This window comes from Schistocerca gregaria, chromosome 2 (genome assembly GCF_023897955.1).
Source record: "Schistocerca gregaria isolate iqSchGreg1 chromosome 2, iqSchGreg1.2, whole genome shotgun sequence".
Classification (NCBI taxonomy): domain Eukaryota; kingdom Metazoa; phylum Arthropoda; class Insecta; order Orthoptera; family Acrididae; genus Schistocerca; species Schistocerca gregaria.
The window spans coordinates 981,404,280-981,418,309 of record NC_064921.1 but is presented as its reverse complement, the minus strand read 5'-3'; the positions used below and the strand labels follow the sequence as shown (position 1 = coordinate 981,418,309).

Genomic DNA, 14,030 nt, shown 5'->3' with positions numbered 1-14,030 from the left:
CAGATGTTAAATGTAACTTGAAGAGAATCTTAATTCAAGATAGTATCACGTAGCTATAAGGAAATTGTCAATAATAGTGGTCTAGAATGCCGGCACAGTAGCTCAACGTGTTCGGTCAGAGGCATAGCTGCCCTCTGTAATAAAAAAAACTGAGTTAATCGATCAACAACGAACTTAAAAGGATGTCTTACGACGTCCGCACCGAGCAGATGCAACGAACAAAAGCGAACAAAGTGAGATTAAAAAAAAAAGGGTAGCGTCTTTGATTTATAATCAAAACGTCTTCGGTCCCGGGTTCGATCCCCGCCACTGCCTGAATTTTGATAAATAATCAGCATTGGCGGCCGAAGACTTCCGGCAGAAGAAGTCAGCCTCATTCTGCCAACGGCCTTGTCAAAGAGGGCGGAGGAGCGGATAGAGGTTCAGGGCACTCTCTTGTCCTAGGGGTGGGAAATTGCCCCTAAAGGCGGAAGAATCAGCAATGATCAACAACATGAGGATGCAGAAGGCAATGGAAACCACTGCATTAAAGACAGGACATGTCGCCTGTAGTTGAAGAAGTGTCATGATGATCTCTCCATTGGCAAAAGGTTCCGGAATAGTCCCCCATTCGGATCTACGGTTGGGGACTGCCAAGGGGGAGGTTACCATAAGCAAAAGATTGAATAATCAACGAAAGGATAATGTTCTACGAGTCGGGGCATGGAATGTCAGAAGCTTGAACGTAGTAGGGAAACTAGAAAATCTGAAAAGAGAATGAAAAGGCTCAATCTAGATATAGTAGGGGTCAGTGAAGAGAAGTGGAAGGGAGACAAGGATTTCTGGTCAGATGAGTATCGGGTAATATCAACAGCAGCAGAATATGGTATAACAGGTGTAGGATTTGTTATGAATAGGAAGGTAGGGCAGAGGGTGTGTTACTGTGAACAGTTCAGTGACCGGGTTGTTCTAATCAGAATCGACAGCAGACCAACACCGACAACGATAGTTCAGGTATACATGCCGACGTCGCAAGCTGAAGATGAACAGATAGAGAAAGTGTATGAGGATATTGAAAGGGTAATGCAGTATGTAAAGGGGGACGAAAATCTAATAGTCATGGGCGACTGGAATGCAGTTGTAGGGGAAGGAGTAGAAGAAAACGTTACAGGAGAATATGGGCTTGGGACAAGGAATGACAGCGGAGAAAGACTAATTGAGTTCTGTAACAAGTTTCAGCTAGTAATAGCGAATACCCTGTTCAAGAATCACAAGAGCAGGAGGTATACTTGGAAAAGGCCGGGAGATACGGGAAGATTTCAATTAGATTACATCATGGTCAGGCAGAGATTCCGAAATCAGATACTGGATTGTAAGGCGTACTCAGGAGCAGATATAGACTTAGATCACAATATAGTAGTGATGAAGAGTAGGCTGAAGTTCAAGACATTAGTCAGGAAGAATCAATACGCAAAGAAGAGGGATACGGAAGTTCTAAGGATTGACGAGTTACGTTTGTAGTTATCAAACACTATAGATACAGCAATAAGGAATAGCGCAGTAGGCAGTACAGTTGAAGAGGAATGGACATCTCTAAAAAGGGCCATCACAGAAGTTGGGAAGGAAAACATAGGTACAATAAAGGTAGCTGCGAAGAAACCATGGGTAACAGAAGAAATACTTCAGTTGATTGATGAAAGGAGGAAGTACAAACATGTTCCGGGAAAATCAGGAATACAGAAATACAAGTTGCTGAGGAATGAAATAAATAGGAAGTGCAGGGAAGCTAAGACGAAATGGCTGCAGGAAAAATGTGAAGACATTGAAAAAGATATGATCGTCTTAAGGACAGACTCAGCATACAGGAAAGTCAAAACAACCTTTGGTCACATTAAAAGCAACGGTGGTAACATTAAGAGTGCAACGGGAATTCCACTGTTAAATGCAGAGGAGAGAGCAGATAGGTGGAAAGAATACATTGAAAGCCTCTATGAGGGTGAAGATTTGTCTGATGTGATAGAAGAAGAAACAGGAGTCGATTTAGAAGAGATAGGGGATCCAGTATTAGAATCGGAATTTAAAAGAGCTTTGGAGGACTTACGGTCAAATAAGGCAGAAGGGATAGATAACATTCCATCAGAATTTCTAAAATCATTAGGAGAAGTGGCAACAAAACGACTACTCACGTTGGTGTGTAGAATATATGAGTCTGGCGACATACCATCTGACGTTCGGAAAAGCATCATCCACACAATTCCGAAGACGGCAAGAGCTGACAAGTGCGAGAATTATCGCACAATCAGCTTAACAGCTCATGCATAGAAGCTACTTACAGGAATAATATACAGAAGAATGAAAAAGAAAATTGATAATGCGCTAGGTGACGAACAGTTTGGCAAAGTAAAGGCACGAGAGAGGCAATTCTGACGTTACGGCTAATAATGGAAGCAAGGCTAAAGAAAAATCAAATAGGATTTGTCGACCTGGAAAAAGCGTTCGACAATATAAAATGGTGCAAGCTGTTCGAGATTCTGAAAAAAGTAGGGGTAAGCTATAGGGAGAGACGGGTCATATACAATATGTACATCAACCAAGAGGGAATAATAAGAGTGGACGATCAAGAACGAAGTGCTCGTATTAAGAAGGGTGTACGACAAGGCTGTAGCCTTTCGCCCCTATTCTTCAATCTGTACATCGAGGAAGCAATGATGGAAATAAAAGAAAGGTTCAGGAGTGGAAATAAAATACAAGGTGAAAGGATATCAATGATACGATTCGCTGATGACAGTGCTATCCTGAGTGAAAGTGAAGAAGAATTATATGATCTGCTGAACGGAATATACTGTCTAATGAGTACACAGTATGGTTGAGAGTAAATCGGAGAAAGACGAAGGTAATGAGAAGTAGTAGAAATGAGAAAAGCGAGAAACTTAACATCAGGATTGATGGTCACGAAGTCAATGAAGTTAAGGAATTATGCTACCTAGGCAGTAAAATAACCAATGACGGACGGAGCAAGGAGGACATCAAAAGCAGACTCGCTTTGGCAAAAAAGGCATTTCTGGCCAAGAGAAGTCTACTAATATCAAATACCGGCCTTAATTTGAGGAAGAAGTTTCTGAGGATGTACGTCTGAAGTACAGCAGTGTATGGTAGTGAAACATGGACTGTGGGAAAACCGGAACAGAAGAGAATCGAAGCATTTGAGATGTGGTGCTATAGACGAATGTTGAAAATTAGGTGGACTGATAAGGTAAGGAATGAGGAGGTTCTACGCAGAATTGGAGAGGAAAGGAATATGTGGAAAACACTGATAAGGAGAAGGGACAGTATGATAGGAAATCTGCTAAGACATGAGGGAATGACTTCCATGGTACTAGAGGGAACTGTAGAGGGCAAAAACTGTAGAGGAAAACAGAGATTGGAATACGTCAAGCAAATAATTGAGGACGTAGGTTGCAAGTGCTACTATGAGATGAAGAGGTTAGGACAGGAAAGGAATTCGTGGCGGACCGCATCAAACCAGTCAGTAGACTGATGACAAAAAAAGAAGTGGAACAAAAGTAAACTGTAAACCTTGAGAGCCAACAAAAATAAACGCTCTCAGGGGCCCACCCAACGCCAGAAGGATTGGGACTGGAATAATATATATATATATATATATATATATATATATATATATATATATATATATATATATTAGTAATAAGTAAATAAAAAATAAATTTGGAATGAAAACAAATTGCATTCCGCTGCACTAGCGAAACAAAATTTGTTTACTTTTCACTCTTAAAGAAGAAAAAGTTTTACCAACAACCTATGGAAGAAACCATTATTATTGTAAATATCAATAAAAAACTCTGTCGTGGATGGATTACACACTGCTGGATATCCGGCACAAAGTTCGACTGTTGTGAGCGCCCGATAAGCACTTCGTCTAACTTCTGCAACTGTTGAAGCTGCTGTACGCTCTGAAGACGACTTTCTTCCAGAAATCGTTACATTTCGCCACACAGTTAAGGCCAGATACCCTCTATCTAGACCGTCGGCTATATACCGGGTGATCAAAATGTCAGTATAAATTTGAAAACGTAATAAACCACGCAATAATGTACATAGAGAGGTACAAATTGACACGCATGATTGGAATGACATGGGTTTTATTAGAACCAAAAAAAAGTTAAAAACATGTCGGACAGACGGCGCTGGACAGCAAAAGTCAGTGACTACTACCGTGACGGGTGAGAGGTACGCCGATATGTTACAGAATCGCATCATCCCCAGCCTGGCTGATAAACACCTGCTGGAACGTACGATGTTTTAACAGGATGGCGCTCCACCCCATATTGCCAGACGCGTGAAAGATCTCTTGCGCGCATCGTTTGGTGATGATCGTGTGTTCAGACGACACTTTCGTCAAGCGTGGCCTCCCAGGTCTCCAGACCTCAGTCCGTGCGATTATTGGCTTTGGGGTTACCTGAAGTCGCAAGTGTATCGTGACCGACCGACATCTCTAGGGATGCTGAAAGACAACATCCGACGCCAATGCCTCACCATAACTCCGAACATGCTTTACAGTGCTTTTCACAACTCTATTCCTCGACTACAGGTATTGTTGTAAAATGATGGTGGACATATTGAGCATTTCCTGTAAAGAACATCATCTTTGCTTTGTCTTACTCTGTTATGCTAATTATTGCTATTCTGATTAGATGAAGCACCATCTGTCGCACATTTTTTGAACGTTTGTATTTTTTTTTGTTCTAATAAAACCCCATGTCATTCCAAGCATGTGTGTCAATTTGTACCTGTCTATTTACATTATTCCTTGATTTATTCAGTTTTCCAATTTACACTGATTTTCTGATCACCCGGTACATTTGGAAACACTACACCTTATCGGAACCGCGTTACTGCTACGGTCGCATGTTCGAATACTGCCTCGGGCATGGATGTGTGTGATGTCCTTAGGTTTGTTAGGTTTAAGTAGTTCTCAGTTCTAGGAGATTGATGACCTCAGATGTTTAACTCCCATACTGCTCAGAGCCATTTGTCCTGGTGCAACGCGTTCGTCGATTCTGAATTAGAAACTGGACCCCAGAGGGCATTTTTCTGGGATTGCGATATTATTTTTACCAGGAGATTACGGGCTGTGCCCAACAAAAGCGTAAAAATGAATTAGATATTACTAGACCAATACAACGATTTTCGACATCTTTGAGTAGGATTACGGATAGATAGAAGTAAGGACTGCTGTTCCTCTAAACAGGAAGCGCGATTCAGGCTATCCTCTCGTTTTACAGAGTGGGTGAGACTTCTACAGTGTTCAGCGTAGATCACCAGGAGTGCAGACGATAGCCTAATACCATACGTTGTAGCCAAGACGTCACGCGGCCTCTTAAAAGTTCTGAACATGGAACAGTTAGCAAAGAATGAAAGAAAAGTGGTTACCTAATCTGTAATACAGGCTTTCCGAAGGAAATGGGATCGATACTTCGAGAAAATGGTCAACTTTTGGGAAGTCGGTGAAGTCGCTCTATCGAGTTTAGATGCTGGGGAGAATTTCGTTTTATTGAGGACGCTGCCGTCAGTAAGAACGTTCTTCGTAGAACGCTGGAGGGATTGTTGTTGCTGTGTGTTGTACCTGGTACAGGAAGCACTCTAACTGTTTCGACCACTGTATACACCAACCAGCGCATCTGTCTCGACCCTCAGGTTGCACCACTAACAGCGATATAGAAGATGACAAGTTTTATTAATGCAGTGTTTCGTTATCCGTTCGTCAATCCGAGGACTACTGTAGAATACAGGCTGCCAGAAAGAGACTTTTTTTAAGGCAATTACAACAAAGAACATACAGGCAATGTTCAGTGAAAGATCACCGCTGAAGAGGGAAAGCAGACGTAGAACACATCGAATGGATGTTGGGAGTTCTGGCATACGAAGAACGCCACTCAAGAAAGAGTAACAGGGAAATAATAAGAGCACAATGACTGCCACAATTCAGAGAAATTCTTAAAACCACACAAGTGGTATGACGAATATATCTGCGTTTTAGAACATACTTGAAATAAATGATATGAGGAGAAAGCTCTAAGATTGAACGGGTGCATCGAGTGTATCATAGGACGTTTAGAACAGTAGAATATTACAAGGGTAAGTCAATTATTATCCGTAATTTAGTTATATTTTTGTTTATTTTGGTGGTACTGCCGTTTTACGTTGATGACGCATGCTTTGTTTGTTTGTTGTAATATCTTTGCAATTTTCAAGCTGTTAGGTCAGTTTCGTTATCGCTGCCGTGCTGTTAATCATGGCTGCTCCGATGTCTATTTGTACCAAAGAAGAGCAACGTTCAGTGATCCGTTTTTTGTGGTTGGACGACGTATCAGGGGCCGTAATTCATCGAACACTTTCCGCACAGTACGGAAACAGTGTTTTACCACAACAGAGTGTCCATGAATGGATTAAAAATTCCAGAAATGGTCGCACAAGTGTTACGCACGATGAAGGAGCCGGACGACCGTTTAGCGCCTCAAATGAGGAAAATGTTGAGCGTTCACGTGAAATGATTCTCTTAGACAGACGATCGATTATTGACGATGAGGCACATCGTCTGCAAATTAGTCATGATTCTGCCTACGAAATCATCCACAACAGACTTGGGTTTCATAAGGTCTGAGCAAGATGTGTCCCAAAACAACTCACACAGTTGCATAAACAAACGTGATTGGACATCTGCAAAAAACATTCGGATCGCTATGGTAACGAAGGGGACAGCTTCTTAGACAGGATCATTCCTAGTTGCGGAACATGGATCCATCTTTATGAGCCGGAGAGTAAACGGCAGAGTGTGGAATGGAAACATCCAAATCCGCCGTGCAAGAAAAAGTTCAAGACCCAACCGTCCACAAGAAAACTGATGCTTACGGTTTTTTGGGACGCATAAGGCCCAATACTGGATCATTATGGGGAAAGGCACACAACAATAAACAGAGTACGTTACAGTGAGATGCTTACTGCCAGGCTAAAGCCTGCTATTCGAAGCAAACGCCGAGGATTGCTGTCAAAAGGAGTTGTGTTGTTGCACGACAATGCCCGTTCGCATACTGCTGCCCACACTGCTGAAACGCTCCAGAAACTCAAATTTGAAGTACTGGATCATCTTCCATATAGTCCAGATCTTGGCCCTTCTGACTATCACTTGTTTGGTCCACTCAAACAGGCATTAAGGACCGTCGATTTGCTTCGGAGGAAGCAGCGAAAGAAGCGGTGCATTCCTGTCTCGCAGCTCAGTCGAGAACCTTCCTTTATGAGGGCATCAGGAAGCTTGTACAACGATGGACCAAGGAGTCTATGTCGAAAAACGATGTTCTTGTAAGTTTCCTATTTGATTGCAATAAAATTTTATAACTACTTCGCGGATAATAAGTGACTTGCCCTCGTATTTTGATTGCGACATTTTACAGTAACTGCATCATGTCCTCTTATCTGTGAGTACCGGTAGCATTGTTTGAATTATCGTTCTTTCCATTGTTGATTTAGATCACCGCTGTAAATAAATACACGACGAAAATTGCTTTCAGCCATCGATACTTCAAAGCATTTGAAGGCCAAGTTGCACCTGCCAGATTTTCGCCCGAAGACTGAATGCTGAGTGATAGAACTCGTTATGAAAGACTTTTCTACTTTAAATAGTGGTCGTTCTGATACTTGATCTTATCATTATGAACACCATTTGGTAGAAATTCTGAATGTCTCCCAGTGTGGAGAAAATGAAGTGCAGTTGGCTTCATAGCCACGGAGCAGCGCCTCCCAAAGTCGGAAAAGTCACCTACTGTCTGGAAGACAATGGCAGTCTACCATTCACACGATTTAAGTATGGATGGAAGGTCACCCTTATTAAGTATGTGCCTCTCGTTAGCTTCCTCCAAAAACATACACCTATCGACGGAAGGGCATTCCAAGAATGCGGACCAAACCCTTCTAAGGAAGGAAAATGTAAAGATCAACAAAGATTTTTAAGAGTTGCTTACTGTGCACATGACGTAAAGGATCGCCTGGACAACGAGTAAAAACATAACTTACCAGAGCAGCGAAAGTACTGTAGAGAGATATTAGGCACAGAGTATGCCTTAGCGAAAGGCTTGTCAGATTGTGCTCCAGAATATTTTCAGTGCACGTCTTTACTTTCTGCCTGTATTATAAGTGAAACAGGAAGGGATACAAAAAAAGACGAAAAATAAAGCAACTCTTCATAGAAAGTATCATACAAAATGACGATAGGCAGAAGTCCTGACGTAAGGAAGAAATGCAGTACTTCCTCTGAAAGTGCATTTCTTATCAGCACCCCCTCTTTAACTCGGTAGATGGAAGAGATGTAGCCAGTGCACCCACCTTTCTGTTACATATCCGAGGTCATCTTCATTTGTTTTTAAAATAAAACTGAAATTCTACCTCGGGGAAGATCTCTCTGCAGTCCAGAGAAATATAGGAACACACGAGCCAATACTGGCCCTAGCATTTATGTTACAAGACAAGTTGAGAAAAGGCAAACTTGCCTTTATAGCTTTTGTGGATTTAGACATAACTTTTGACAGTAAGGACTGGAGTACATTCTTTGACATTTTGGAGGCAGCAGGGAAAAAACGCAGGGTTTGAGACGTTATTTACCACTCGTACAGAAGTAAGGGTCGCAGAACATCAAAGAGAAACAGTAGTTGAGAGGGAAGTGATACAGAGTCGAATCTTACCCCTAACCTTATTCAATCTGCACGCTGAACAAGCTGTGAAGGAAACGACTGAGAAATGTGCAGATGGAATTAAGGTTCAGGGAGAAGAAATAAAAAGTTCGCGATTTGGCGAGTCCTCTCAGAGATGACGTAGGACTTGAAAGAGCAGTTGGAAGGAATGGATATTTTCTTGGAAAGAGATGATAAGAAGATCAATGAAAGTAAAACGAAGGAATCTGGAGCGTAGTTGGTGTAAGACAGGCATTGCAGAGGGAATTGCAATAGGAAATGAGACTCTGAAATAAGTAGATGAGTTCTGTTTTATGGGCAGGGAAGTAACCGATGTTCGCTAAAGTAGGAAAGATATAAAATGCATGCTTTCAATAGCAAGAAAAGAATTTCTGAAAAAGTGGAATTGGTTATGTATAATACCGATTTTAGGTTACGAAACCTTTTCTAAAAGTACTTGTCTGGCTTGTAGCCTTATAAGGAAGTGAAACATAGAAGACAGATAGTTAAGATAAGAAGAATATAGAAGTTTTTGGCATGTGGTGCTATAGAAGAATGCTGTAAATCCGATGAGCTGATCGAAATAAGGACCTTGTGACACTTGATGCATCAAGGAACTGTGAGTTTTATTATGGGAGAAAGTGCATGTGTGTGTGGGGGGGGGGGGGGAGAGGGGGGGGGGGGATAGTAGAGGGAAACCAAGGCTGGAATACAGCAAGCAAGTTCGAAAGGGTGTAGGCTGCCGTAGTTACGCAGAGATGAAGAGGCTAGCACACGATAAAGTGGCGAGGAGAGGTGCGTCAAACAGTCTTCGGACTGAGGACCACAACAACAACGTGACAGTCTGACTAAGAAGTAAAGAATGAACTGGCACCTTAAGATTTGAATCCTCAGTTTTCTGTCTATTAAGATCGTGGTCTAATTCAGAGTCTGCCATTATGCATCATGAAATCTTCAAAAAAATGGTTCAAATGGCTCTGAGCAGTATGCGAGTTAACTTATGAGGTCATCAGTCGCCTAAAACTTAGAACTAATTAAACCTAACTAACCTAAGGCCATCACACTCATCCATGCCCGAGGCAGGATTCGTACCTGCGAGCGTAGCGGTCGCTCGGTTCAAGACTAGCGCCTAGAACCGCACGGCCACTCCGGCCGGCTGAAATCTTCATCAGTGAATTAAGAAGCAGTTTGCTTCTATTTTAACCATACTGTATTTACAACGTTATATACTAGATAGCTACCAGAAGTAAAGAGTTTTCGGGCGAGAACGTCGGAGTTGCAGTGAGTGAGGAACAGCAATAGGAAGGCGCTGGAACTCGAGTGAGTCTTCTGTCCCTGAAGCCCATGCTGCACCGTTGTCTCCGTGCAGTTCTGACAGACGTAGTACGGCCGCGTTCTCGCTCACAGTCGGCCGTCAGTCGCGATGTGCGGCTTTGTGGAGGAGCCGTGACATCCGTTCCTCATATATACGATGCGCAAAGTAATTCTGGCCTAGAAAACACTGCATGCACTTCAAGATAGGCAACCCAACTTGTACCATATGCTCCATTGTCAGGCGGATCTAAGTTGGGTTGCTTACTTTAATCCACTGAGTCCCAGTGCTTTCTGCCTGGAACCAAATTTTCATTAATTTTGTCTTAAAGGACCCCTGCCTTTTGCTCGAAACCAGCAACGGTATTGTAAGACAGAGGCTTCTAGTGGTACACTGAGGTTACAAAGCAACAGTTGGCGGGGGCATTGTACTACATGATTGTAGATATTGACATGTGGTTTCTTTTACATGACCATGATGAGGAGGTCATTGACAATGAAAGTAAGTACATCTTAAGTTCTTGTAAAGTAAATTTGAGTTTGTACTAATGCTTTTATGAGAGGATTCTCAACGAAACCGCTGGGACAGTATGCACTTTTGGTATAAATTTATTAAATTTTAGCTCCATTTTTTGCTTCTTATTTAGGACAAAAATTTGTTTTAGGCATTACGACTTAATGAAAGTTTCGAGATGTGGGATTGTGTCAGGCAAAAATGTGAAATTCCTTTCAGATGTATCTAATGAAATGATGAGTGGTGGAAAACTGTATGTCCCAGTGGTTCCAAAGTGAAACAACCTGCTGAAAACAATTCACTGTCTAGTTTTTGGCAATTTCTTCTTGTTTTTGTTGCTTACGATGGTAATAAAGATTAATTTTCTGAAATTTTATTTTGAGTCATCAGTTTTGTGAATGGTTTTATGCTGCCCGCCACAATTTGCTTTCTCATCTCCTACGTGCCCAAATATTCGCTGGATGTATTCCAGTGTCTGTCTTCCTCTACAGTTTTTGCGTTCTACAGTTCCATCTAATACCACAGAAGATGATGTCTCAACAAATGTCCTATCATCCTGTCCCTACTTCTTGTCAGTGTGTTCAATATATTGCTTTCCTTACCGATTGAGGGGAGAACTTTATCATTCTTTGCCTTATCAGTCCACCTAATTTTCAACATTCTCCTGTAGCACCACATCTCAAATGCTTCGGGACGTGCAGTAAGGTAAGGTATATGAAATATTTTTCGACTCTGTTTTATGGTACTTTCGCAATCTTCTACTTGTGATTATCCTATAAGGCGGTTTATGCGTGTGAAGATATTGTGCATGTGATGCTGAAGATCCACTGTTAAATTCGGGAATCTAAATTGCGAGACTGCGCCTTGTACCTATTATCATCCCACTTCCAAAGTTGTCACGTGCTGTAATGCTGAGAACACATCTGTGTGTAACAGACGATTCAGATATGGCACTACGCCACATCTAGCCGCAACAGTCGGGCGTCATCTCCAATCCTTTCCGTGACTTTCCGCCACTCACTTTAATATATACACGCCGGCACAATGTTAAGCGCATGCAGTTTTGGCCCTGTCAAAAGCCAATGCGCTCGTGTTCTCTTAGAGAGATTCCGTTTGGCGCTTTGAGCACTGGTATTGCTCGTTTAACATTCTGCGTTACGTACAGACGGTTTTTACAAGTTACACTGTAGGGAAACAATAAACGCTAGCAAAATATTTTCTTACACTGTGATTCGCGCAACATATTCCCCTGTCATTCTATGCAGTAAAAGGAGGGAAGGGGAAGGGGAGATTCGTATACACATATATAGAAGATTAAGGAAGTCAGAGAGGAAAAAATACAAGCGAAATACGCATCAAAACCTAGCGGGTATATACACAAGGAAGCAGCGACGGCAGGGTACGCCGTCCGTCCGAGTGCGTTGCCTCCCCACGTCCCTCTTTTCGTCGTGTCAGAGGCAACGTGTGGGTGGGGCCTAGGGAAAAAAGCCCCTGCGAGGTGTATAAAAAAGAGAAAGGCGCGTGAGCTTCCCTTGTTTTCCCCGTACGCACCTGTCGAGCGAGCGCCGCAACCAACCAGCCGCGCAGCTGAGATATTCGGCGAATATCGCGGAGGCCACGTGGACTCGCAGTGGAGGGGGGGGGGAGGGAGAGGGGGGAGGGGAAAGGGGGGGGGAGGTTCGGCGGTGGGCGTCGCGGCGCGGCGCCGCTCAGCGGGGGCGGGCCCGCTAATGAGGCGCCGTCGCCATGGCGACGCCGGCGGCCGCGCGCCGCCATATTGCAGCCCGACGTCGCGCCGCCGGCGGCCATGCGGCCGAAGCCGCTGCCGACGTCGGTAGGGAACACGCAGCAGCGGCGGCGGCGGCAATTCTGTTAGCGTTAACGAAACGCGTCGGAGCTGCGCCGTTCCACGGGATGCCAAATAAATACCGATAGCGGCCGATACAGGAGCCGCCGGAGCGATGGCTGGATAACTCTGTTTCCTGCGACAAGCGGAACCCGTCGTATTTTCGAGTACGACGCGGCCTTACGCGACAGAAGTAAATTATCCACCGTCGTCGTTCTTCTGCGGCAAAATCCATACCTCGTTCTGACACTTTTCGGGGAACTATCTGCAACACGCTTTAGGTTGCCATACGTGCTACAGAAAAAAAATTAGTGTCCCTTCTGAACGTTTTATCGGTGATTTGTTCATGAGACCCAGAAAATATTGGCTACAGGCTCCCAGGTAGATGCCATTTTCCTTGACTTCCGGAAGGCGTTCGATACTGTTTCGCATTGTCGACTGATAAACATAGTAAGAGCCTACGGAGTATCAGACCAGCTGTGTGGCTGGATCGAAGAGTTTTTAGCAAACAGAACACAGCATGTTGTTATCAATGGAGAGACGTCAACAGATGTTAAGGTAACCTCTGGCGTGCCACAGAGGGACCATTGTTTTTCACAATATATATAAATGACCTAGTAGATAGTGTCGGAAGTTCCATACGGCTTGTCACGGATGATGTTGTAGTAAACAGAGAAGTTGCAGCATTAGAAAATTGTAGCGAAATGCAGGAATATCTGCAGCGGATAGGCACTTGGTGCAGGGAGTGGCAACTGACCCTTAACAGAGATAAATATAATGTATTGCGAATACATAGAAAGAAGTATCCTTTATTGTATGATTATATGATAGCGGAACAAACACTGGTAGCAGTTACTTCTGTAAAATATCTGGGAGTATGCGAGCGGAACGATTTGAAGTGGAATGATCACATAAAGTTAATTGTTGGTAAGGCGTGTACCAGGTTGAGATTCATTGGGAGAGTCCTTAGAAAATGTAGTCCATCAACAAAGGTGGTGGCTTACAAAACACTCGTTCGACCTATACTTGAGTGTTGCTCATCAGTGTGGGATCCGTATCAGGTCGGTTTGACAGAGGAGATAGATCCAAAGAAGAGCGGCGCGTTTCGTCACAGGGTTATTTGGTAACCGTGATAGCGTTACGGAGATGTTCAGAAAACTCAAGTGGCAGACTGTGCAATAGAGGCGCTCTGCATCGCGGTGTAGCTTGCTCGCCAGGTTTCGAGAGGGTGCGTTTCTCGATGAGGTGTCAAATATATTGCTTCCCCCTACTTATACCTCCCGAGGAGATCACGAATGTAAAATTAGAGAGATTCGAGCGCACACGGAGGCTTTCAGACAGCCGTTTTTCCCGCGAACCATACGGGACTGGAACAAAAAAGGGAGGTAACGACAGTGGCACGTTAAGTGCCCTCCGCCACACACCGTTGGCTGGCTTGTGGAGTATAAATGTAGATGTAGAATAGAGTGGTAATGTGCACGGGTGCAAGTACACACTCTAAATCCAAGAATGGTAATTTTATGTTTACGGATTTTAGAAAGCTTTCGATTGTAATTCACTATTTGAAACTCTAACGGTTGCACGATTATATTTTATTTATTTATTTAGCGTATGGCTCATAACATCACAGTAAAAATTA

At 43.2% G+C, this 14,030-nt stretch overlaps 1 long non-coding RNA gene across 1 annotated transcript in view; it reads right to left on the bottom strand.

The window, feature by feature from the left end:
- LOC126336717 (uncharacterized) overlaps positions 1 to 14,030 on the bottom strand; it is a 140,599-nt gene that overhangs the window by 66,649 nt on the left and 59,920 nt on the right. The window lies entirely within an intron of this gene.